We start from the raw sequence: 10,107 nt of genomic DNA, 5'->3' as shown, positions 1-10,107 counted from the left end.
ATATATTTGCTTTGTAAAATAATGTCTTCTGCGTATTTGACGACCTCGATGGTCTAGCGGTCAAGCACACCGATTTACGATCGACGGTCGCGGGTTCGATTCCTCGCACGGCACAAACATTTGTATCCATGAGTATGATTGTTTGTATCGGTCTGGGTGTTTTCTATGTATAATATGTATGTATTTACAAAAAAATATATATGTATATGTATCAGTTATCTAGTACCCATAACACAAGCTCTAGCTAGCTTAACTTGGGTCTAGATGGCGCTGTGTGAATTGTCCTGAGATTATTATTATTATTATTATATCGCAAGACTGCATTTATGGAGTACGTAGTTAAAGTGATAAGTGGAGAAAAATGCAACCAAACGGTATTAACATCAATATCCTAATAACTATGTACAATGTACATTGTACATGTAGAAGGTACTTATTGTTGTTCCTGGAAGAAGAACAGAACTGCCCAAGCAGACTCACATTACTCTTGCACTGAGTCTACTCAACTGTGTCGTTAATCGATTTCCTGAGCTGGACATATTAAAATGTTACTTGCTGAATTTTAGCAGAGTAGCAATGGACTACCTTTGTAATACCTAAATTTGTAAGTTGTTATTGTTTTAATATATGTATATATATATATATATATGTATTATTATCAATGTATCATATTTTTGTGTAATTTTTCCTCGGTAGAGCATATTGGGAAAATGTAAGGCTCGCTTAGTTTTGTGTTAATAAATAAATAAATATTTCCATTACAATTACATATTCAGAAAGAATCATGAAATCTACAAGATCCTCATCACACAAAACAATAATATGTCAGAAAAAGAAAATCAGGTCAACTATAAATAAAGTAGTATGGAAAATAAAAGGGTGGGATCATAACGTTTGCGCCTGTAAATCCTATTACCCGACCAAGTAGAGTAGCTAGTATTTCCAATCGGCTTACTATACGAGTAGCTGCCTCCTTATTCCGTATTTTATAGTTCAATAGCTGAAGAGTACTCAATGGAAATTTTCCAGGTAAATTGTTATCAAGGGAAATAACAGTTATTGAGAAATATAAAAGGTTTTATATCCAGCAATATTATCTATTTTCTTATACTTTTTTTATTTCACAATTGTGTATAGTTTTTTTCTTACAAGTATATTGTTTCATATTAGGTTTTTCTGTAAATTCATTATTGATCTTATCAATAATTCAATAAATGCGTAATTCGTTATAATTTAATAATTAATATTTATTATAATATTATATAATATTTTACTATAATTTCATTTTTTGAACAGAGGGTTAAGATATAATAGTACCGACAGTCCTCAAACGGCTAATGCCTCTAATTTTATTCTAAATAAAAGAGAGATCAATAATAATTTTGATTAATATATAAAGGTGTTTTTCGTTTGCATCACGTTTCAATAAAATTGATTAAAATTATACATCAATACACATTAATCTTTTTTAATAAAATACCGTATTTTTATCTTTTTGGTTCGTATATAAAAAAAGGTACTACGCCGTTCAAATTAGTAATTAATATATCAACATAGCTACCGGGGCAATCCTTGGGGAATTGGTTAAAAACCAACAAAATTAATATCTTACTCGTAAAGTATACAAGAATTAACTAATTTACATTTCTTAATAACACAGAACCTTTCACACATAGGTATATCGTTGTATTTCAATTCAGATTCTCATTATAATATTAAAACAACCCATATTACCGCAGCGCAAGCAAATTTTGATCTTACCTGAATACTTACAAAGTGCAAATTTATATGACACTAGTACTTAAATAAGAAAATGTTACCTCTAGCAAATAAGCCATTGAAAAATATACCACAACTATAACGGCTGTAAGGCTCTAAATTGGAAGTCGTAAGTTTTATTTGAGGGATATGGAAATGGTCTTCTGCATTTTGAGAACGTGATCAAGGAAATTCGAACTTAAGCTATAGGACAGTAGTGTGAAAATGGTACTTACATTAGACTAGAGCTTTCACGCGTGGCATTGGATAAGTGTCGTGTGTCCAAGACAAGTGAAGCATCTGTAAAGTAAAGAAAAATTTATTACTTCTTATAGAAATAACTTATCGCGCTTTAGATAAGATATTTTACATATAACATAGGGATCGCTGACAGAATACCTCGTAAGGTGGAACGAAAGAATGTATGCATGATAAATATTCAGAATTTCATGCATGAATGGCAAATAGCAGTTCACCTGGTAGAAAATGCTAAGTGTCGCCTAATACAATAATAGTATTGCGTAGTTCACAGAATATATTTTGACGTTATTACTGTACTGTACTACAGTACAGTCATTTGCTATTTCTGAAAACTAAGATGTCAAAATATCTCGTACTGACAAGAAAAGAGTTTATTCTTCATATAACTGATTCTTCATCTGATAAAAAAACGGTAACACGGTACAAAATACTACTCGCACTGGCTTCGCCCGGGTGTACATGTATATTATATATATGTATAAACCTTTCTCTAGAATCACTCTATCTATTTAAAAAAATCGCTTCAAAATCCGTTGCGTAGTTTTGAAGATACATGGGGAACAGACAACGACAGCGACTTTATTTTATACTATGTAATCGTGATGTTATTATATCTGTGGTACAGTCAAGCTTTGCCATTTCAGGGAACTAAGATGTCAAAATATCTCGTATAGACAAGAAAAGATGTGTGTTTCATAAATACATATCTAGAATTACACGTTGGCAACATTAATAATAACATAGGTCGCTGGTTCATATCCGGCTCGAAGGACCAATTTCTATGTTGGAGGTGTGGACTGTGGGTTTCGTCTTTATCGTCGTTCGTGGTCGTCTGCTTGGGTAGACTTCGTGGCAGAAGTGTCGAGCGCGATATAAATAAAAGATCGACCCGTATATAACCAATTAACTTATATTTGGGATTATTTAAAGTATGAAACGATGTTAGCTCAACGTTGGCGTTGGGCAGAGAGAGAGAGTTTTTTTTTATTGGGTTGTTTGGGCTATTGTCAGATGTGTAGCACCTGTAGCACTGCGACCTACATAGATCTATTGTGCTCGCCCTTTTCAGAGTTCGCTACCTAGATCCGTCAGGGACAAGAATTGAAGGATATTCTTAGGAGCGATCGTTTTTATCTCCTCGGGTAAGTGTAAACTTTCCAAAGGAGATATTTCGTGTATGCATGAGTGGGCTACAACCACATAGGATGTGAAGCGGCGTTTCCTCTTCAGTTTGGCAGAATCTGCAGATAGAAAGAGAGTTGCCATCATACAAATTCAAATGTAAATTACTATTAATGTTGCCAACAACATGCATGAATGGCAAATAACTGACAGTTCACATTATAGAAAATGGTAACCATCGCTTACAGATACGAATACTATTACGGAGATCACAGAATATATTGTGACGTTAGTAGTACAATAGTACAGTAATTTACCATTTCTGAGAACTAAGATATTACAATATCTCATGCGGACGAGAAAATAATGTACGCTTTATAAATATCTAAGCTGACTATTTAACAATTTGGTAAGTAGTTGATGAAGTAGTGTTTTTTTTTTTTTTTATACTACTATGGTGGCAAACAAGCATACGGCCCATCTGATGGTAAATGGTTACCGTAGCCTATGGACGCCTGAAGCACCAGGGGTGTCACGTGCGCGTTGCCGACCCTTAAGAAACCTTAATATACCCTTCTTGAAAAACCCCAAGCTGTAGTCTCGTGAGAAAACCTCGGCAGGAAGTTCATTCCACAATCTAAGTGTACGCGGGAGGAAGCTCCTCTGAAACCGCACTGTCCGAGACCACTTAGGTTCCAGCGTGTGGGAATGAATTCCTTGTCGATGGCGAGCGGTGCGATGGTGAAAGGTGGCCGTAGGCATCATGTCGAACAATTCCTCAGAACACAGTCCGTTGTATAATCGGTAGAACACACAAAGCGAAGCGAAGTCTCGCCTCAAACTAAGTGGCTCGATACCGTCAGAGAGATTGGGATCATCGACAATTCTCATAGCACGTCTCTGAACCGAGTCAAAAGGACCGAGCTGGTATCCAGGTGCTCCTGCCCAAAGATGAGAGCAGTACTCCATGTGCGGCCGAACTTGAGACTTATATAAGAGGAGTCTCTGGTCCGCAGTGAAGTACCGCTTCGCTCTATTGAGCACACCGAGTTTTTTGGATGCCAGCTTAACCTTTTCTTCGAGGTGACTACGGAACTCAACTGTGCTAGAGATGTCGATACCGAGAATCCCAATACTCTTAGAGATGGTAATGGACGTGTTCTGGAATTGCGGAGCCACAGCAAAAGAGGTTTTCTTGTGAGTGTGTAGTACTTGGTGGTAGTCAAGCTTTGCAATTTTGGAGGGCTAAGAGATATTCCTCTATACCATGCCATTTCACTGACTCGCTCTTCAAAACACAACTTACAAGCAGATAGCAATAGCTATCTCATGTAATTTAAATGTCAAACAAGCTCACCTTTTGGTAAGCAGTAACCGTCGCCTATATGCATGAATAGAACATCACGTTATCATGTGAAACGCGCAGTAACCACTAGTCATTTGTTGCCATTCCAGAGCACTAAGATGTCATGCCTCTTATTCTGTAATATCACTGCCTAATCTGCACTCTACAACCAAAAGCTAACAAACCAAGCAGGGTAAAGTAGCAAAGTAAGTAAAGGTATAGCAGATTAAGACTTTATGGAGCCCCTCTTCAGTCCAAAAATATCACAAATAAATGAATATGGAATTAAAGTTTGTACAGCGACCCAATAATTTCCTTTAAAATAGTAAAGTGGTCTAAACTGCTAGATCATCAATATCGACTTTCGACTTGCGCCAAATATTCCTTAGATAGTGGATAAATAACTAAGTTGGTATCGCAGACAAAGCCGCGGCTGATGGCTAGTAACTCAATATATGTCCCTAGCTCCGAATGAACGATGGAACAGTAAAAGCCATGAATGCGAACAACCAAAGACAGAGCATTCGTCATTCAACGGTTGACCGCACTATGCCAACTCAGAAAGTACTTTTTACGTTCCGTTAGAAGTGCTCAGGATTATAAGAGGGATGCAAGACATGGGAAAGATTGCTGCTGCAGGCTTTGTTCCTCTAATCGCCGTTTATGATACGAAGTACATGTAGTAATATTTTTTTTTATAAATTATACTTCAGAAACTATTTATTCATGTAGAACATTTTAGCCGCTTATGAATGTCAATTTTTTATACTATAATTTTTTCGTTGCAATTGAGAAGAACTGGCAAAAAACTCAATTGAATTACTTATTTTTTTAAAAGTCAGTTTATTTACAATGTATAGTATGTATGTATGTATATCTAACATTAAATGAAAATCCCGTGGATGAACAACTATTGCCCGTGCATGGCATGGCATCGTCATAATCGTTTAGTGTGTAATAGGCTCTGCTCAGTAAAAATGATTTAACAGATGTTTTTAATTTATTTAAGAGTAATTCCAGTATATCCTTTGGTATCTTGTTGTAAATTTTTATACCTATTCCCATATAATACCTATTGACTTTTTCTAAACGATATTTTGGGGACAGCAAGTTTGTCTTTAAATCTAGTATTAATATTATGAATATTGCTGTTTCTTGGAAATAAGTTAAGATTTTTGTGAACATATAGAATATTTGAGTACATAAATTGAGATGCAACGGTGAGAATATTTGCCTTTTTGAATTTCTTTCTTAATGAGTCACGACGATACAGTAGATCGCTCGAATGGCACATTTTTATAATATGAATATATTTTTAATATCTGCCGCTTTTCTCCATAACAATATTCCATAAGAGAGTAAACTATGAAAATAACTTAAATAGACTAATCTAGCAGTATCAGTATTAGTGTATTGTCTAACCTTACGCACGTATATAAGTTATAGTACGTAGGTGGCAAACAAGCATCCCATCTGATGGTAAATGATTACCGTAGCCTACGGACGCTTGAAACACCAGGGTTGTTACGTGCGCATTGTTGACCTTCAGAAACCTTAATATACCCTTCTTGAAAGACCCCATGCTGTAGTATCCTGGGAAAACCTCGGCAGGTAGTTCATTCCACAATCTAAGCGCGGGAGGAAACTCCTTGGAATCCGCACTTAGGTTTTAGTGTGTGGGGATGAATTTCCTGTCCCTGAGATGGTAAAATGATGATATACTGATGATGATGTTGTATTCTCACTACATAACCTTAGACGTGTATTAGGATCTTGATGTTATTTTTCCTTAAAATTGTGAGAACATAACGGTGTGCAGAGACGTTGTATCTAAAAATACTGTCGTGATCTTCTGATTTATAATGAAATAGCTACTCGCCCCGGTTTCGCACGGGTGTACATGTATTATATATATAAACCTTCCTCTTGAATAACTCTATCTATTAAAAATTAGGTTCAAAAGCCGTTGCGTAGTTTTAAAGATTTAAGCGTACATAGGGACGAACAGACAGCAACAGCGACTTTGTTTTATACTCTGTAATGATATTTTATTAAAAAAGTGTGATGTGTGTGAAGTTTATGAAATAAAAAGTTTTTAATTTTTATTTTACAGACATTTTCTGTCAAGAAATCAATAATTTATTACTGATGCTTTGACCAAACTGCGACAGAACAGTCGAAAATCAATATTGAGCTTACAAGCTATATCCAAACTCTGTTCAATGCTTGATGATACCTCGTTCAGAGGCGAGGCACGTGTTGTAGACTCAATAACGGTCGGAATTTGATCACCAAAAGAGAAGGTTGTAACGGTAGTCAAGTTTCCGCAGTGAATATTTGTGGTCTCACACTTGCTAATTGTTGCAGAATTAAACAATGTAATATCTATATAAAATTCTCGTGTCACAATGTTAGTCATCATACTCCTCCGAAATTTGCATATTCGGTTGGTCTGAGAATCGGCAAATATCTATTTTTCATACCCCTAAGTGATAAGGGTTGTCCACTTCTAAATATTTTTTTTATTCCTTCAACATAATTTTTTATTTATATTTTATTATGATTTAGTATAAAAAATACACTGGACCCTACATTTTTGACTTTCTAGCATCAATCCTAATTTTTAATAGCGATTTTAATGTATATGGCAAAACAACAACCCTATTGACCTCATTAAGTAATGTTAATTTAGCAACAATATTTTTTGTTTACAATTTAGTTATTAATCAAAAATATTTGTAAATAAGATAAAAATATATTATGTAGTGTTATGTTTAATCCAACCAATTTATGCTAAACATGTTTTGGTTATATGTTTTGTTAGATTTCATCACGGCTTAAGCTAACGAACTCGAATTTCATATATAATACAAGTCGCCACTTTATTCTCATAGTAGTAGCAGAGGAAACTTTGTTAACAAGCAAAGTTGTGATCCAAATTACGCAGTTGACATTGGCGTTTTTGTTGGGAAACTTTCACCATTAGCTTAGATTATGTAACTTATTATAATATACTATGAACGCTCGATTTAAAGTCTTAATATACACATTTACATATATTCATGCCAGTTATTATATGTATTTGGAAGCTGCAATTATTTTGCACGGGATAAAATATTTTTCTATCTACATTTTAAGTTAAATCTTACTATAACTTACTATCTCAAACCTTACTACTAAGTTCAGTACTTACCTAATTAAAAAATTTACAGGTATCATTACATAGTATAAAACAAAGTCACTGTCGCTGTCTGTCCGTCCCTATGTATGCTTAAATCTTTAAAACTACGCAACGGATTTTGAAGTGGTTTTTTTTAATAGATAAGAGTGATTCAAGAGGAAGGTTTATATATATGTATAAATACATGTACACCCGTGCGAAACCGGGGCGAATAGCTAGTAATATATATTTTATTAATCAATATATATATATATATATATTGTAAATAATGTAACCTACATTAACCTTAATATTGACATATAAATAATATAGTATGTATGTATAAGTAATGTAGTATGTACGAGCATCATGCAATTTTTTTGATCATTTTTCTTGTAATGAGTCTGCGTTCCGAATGAGAAAGTCGTTAGATAGAATCAAAGAAATATGACTATTATTTTTTTTATTCTATTTATGTTATCAGTCAATTTGCTGGTGATACTAATTATATTTAGAAAAATAAGACCAAATAAATCTATACATATAAATAAAATTGGAGTGTCTGTTTGTAATATTGAAATAAATATAAATACGGTACATACACCAAAATATTTTTTTTACAATTTTTGTCTGTCTGTCTGTTTGTACCGGCTAATCTCTGAAATGGTTGGACCGATTTTGACGGGACTTTTATTGGCAGGTAGCTGATGTAATAAGGAGTAACTTAGGCTACTTTTATTTTAGAAAAATTCTCTAATGAACTTTTTTGTAAAAGCATTAATCTTCTGACAATTTATATGATTTATTATCATTTTGTCATTATTACAATCTGTACTACCATGAACGAAAGTCTTTTATTAATAAAATATTCACGTTATATCAAATTAGAGAATATACTCTCAAATACTACTCCAATACGGAAAAATAAACAGACATACGCCTCTACTTCAATTTAAACTCTTTGATGTCAATACAAATAGTTTCCGGGTAAAAACAACAAACCGTGATAAAAAATGGACCCAATGTGAGCAGAGTATTCGGAGTTTATTCACTACCATGTTTGTACATGGACGATGCGCCGACTCTCATTAAAATGCATGAACTGATGTATGTGTACGTATGCACTCATTTGTAGGGTGTTCCTACCTACATGGCTGCATCCTCTGAGAGCTTTGCATTCGACCGTGTCTATTTCGTAGGTCTGAAAAGAGATACGAACTGCTGACAGTTTCCGTTTGGTAGGTTCCAAATTTAAATTATAAATTTAAATTTTTTATGTATGATAGTGATGTCTGCTCTAATGGTTTACGATGGCGGGGTACCAGTGGAGTGGGATAAAATGATCACGAAGTTAGGTCCGTTAGCACAACTTGGCAAATGGCAATTAACCGCGTGGAGATCAACCAGTTATATATGGTTATGAGTCCATTTTACTGATAAATCCTCTATTTTGAGCATGACAGAGGCGTGCCACTCGGCGACTCTCGAATTATTTTTTTGGTTTCACCAGAATTTAAAGTATAAATTGACAAACAAAAGTTATTTTTATATAAGCTAGATTTGTAAACCTTATACGTGTGAGACAGGAATAAAATACTAGTTTTGTTGACGATGTTTCCATCACTGGAGAGTCAGTCAGAATAAAAAATTGACACAAGCTTTTTTTATGTCAGCCAGATTTGTACTCACGACCTTTTAGGTTGTAAATCCGGGTAGTAGACTACTAGGTCATGACGTAGATATAAAAAAAATCCAATATGGAAATAATAATAAGCAGGTGTGTTTACTCACTGAAAAATATCACGCGTTGATAAATGTATCGCATTTTTCATATTGATTCCTTAGAATTTCCTCGCGTCGCCGTGACGTTGACATATCGCGTGTTATGTATTATGGCAACATCGTTTTTTATGCGTTAATCGAATATAAAACCCGGTTATTGATACGTCCGTTTTTATGTAATTTTGTTTGATGAATCGGACAGTTCCGCATATAATACACATAACACTATAGCACATGCTCTGCTTATCGTTGGACTAGATGGCGCTGTGTTAATTGCCCAGGGTTATTTATTAAATCAGTATGGACTTTTAACACAGCGCCATCTAGTCCCACGGTAAGCAGAGCTAGTGTTATGGGTACTAGATAACTGATTTTATTTTCTAAATAAATATATATTATACATAGAAAACACAGAGACCGATACAAATAATCATGCTCATGAATACAAAAGTTTGCACCATGCGAGGAATGGAACTCGCGAGCAGCGGAAGTAAAGCGGTGTGCTAATCTGCTAGACCACCGAGGCCGGTATGTATTATTATAGTTGATAATAATACATGCACTGTTTCTATGATAACCAGAAGGAAACTGCAAAAAATTGTCTGAGTACCTCAGTCTTACCTATTTCTACCGCAAAGCACTTTGTAAGCTGTGTTTTGGCAGTATTGTGCTTGAGTAG

The sequence above is a fragment of the Achroia grisella genome, unplaced genomic scaffold (genome assembly GCF_030625045.1).
Source record: "Achroia grisella isolate CSIRO2021 unplaced genomic scaffold, CSIRO_AGI_Agris_v1 utg149, whole genome shotgun sequence".
Lineage (NCBI taxonomy): Eukaryota > Metazoa > Arthropoda > Insecta > Lepidoptera > Pyralidae > Achroia > Achroia grisella.
This window is presented reverse-complemented; position numbering follows the sequence as displayed.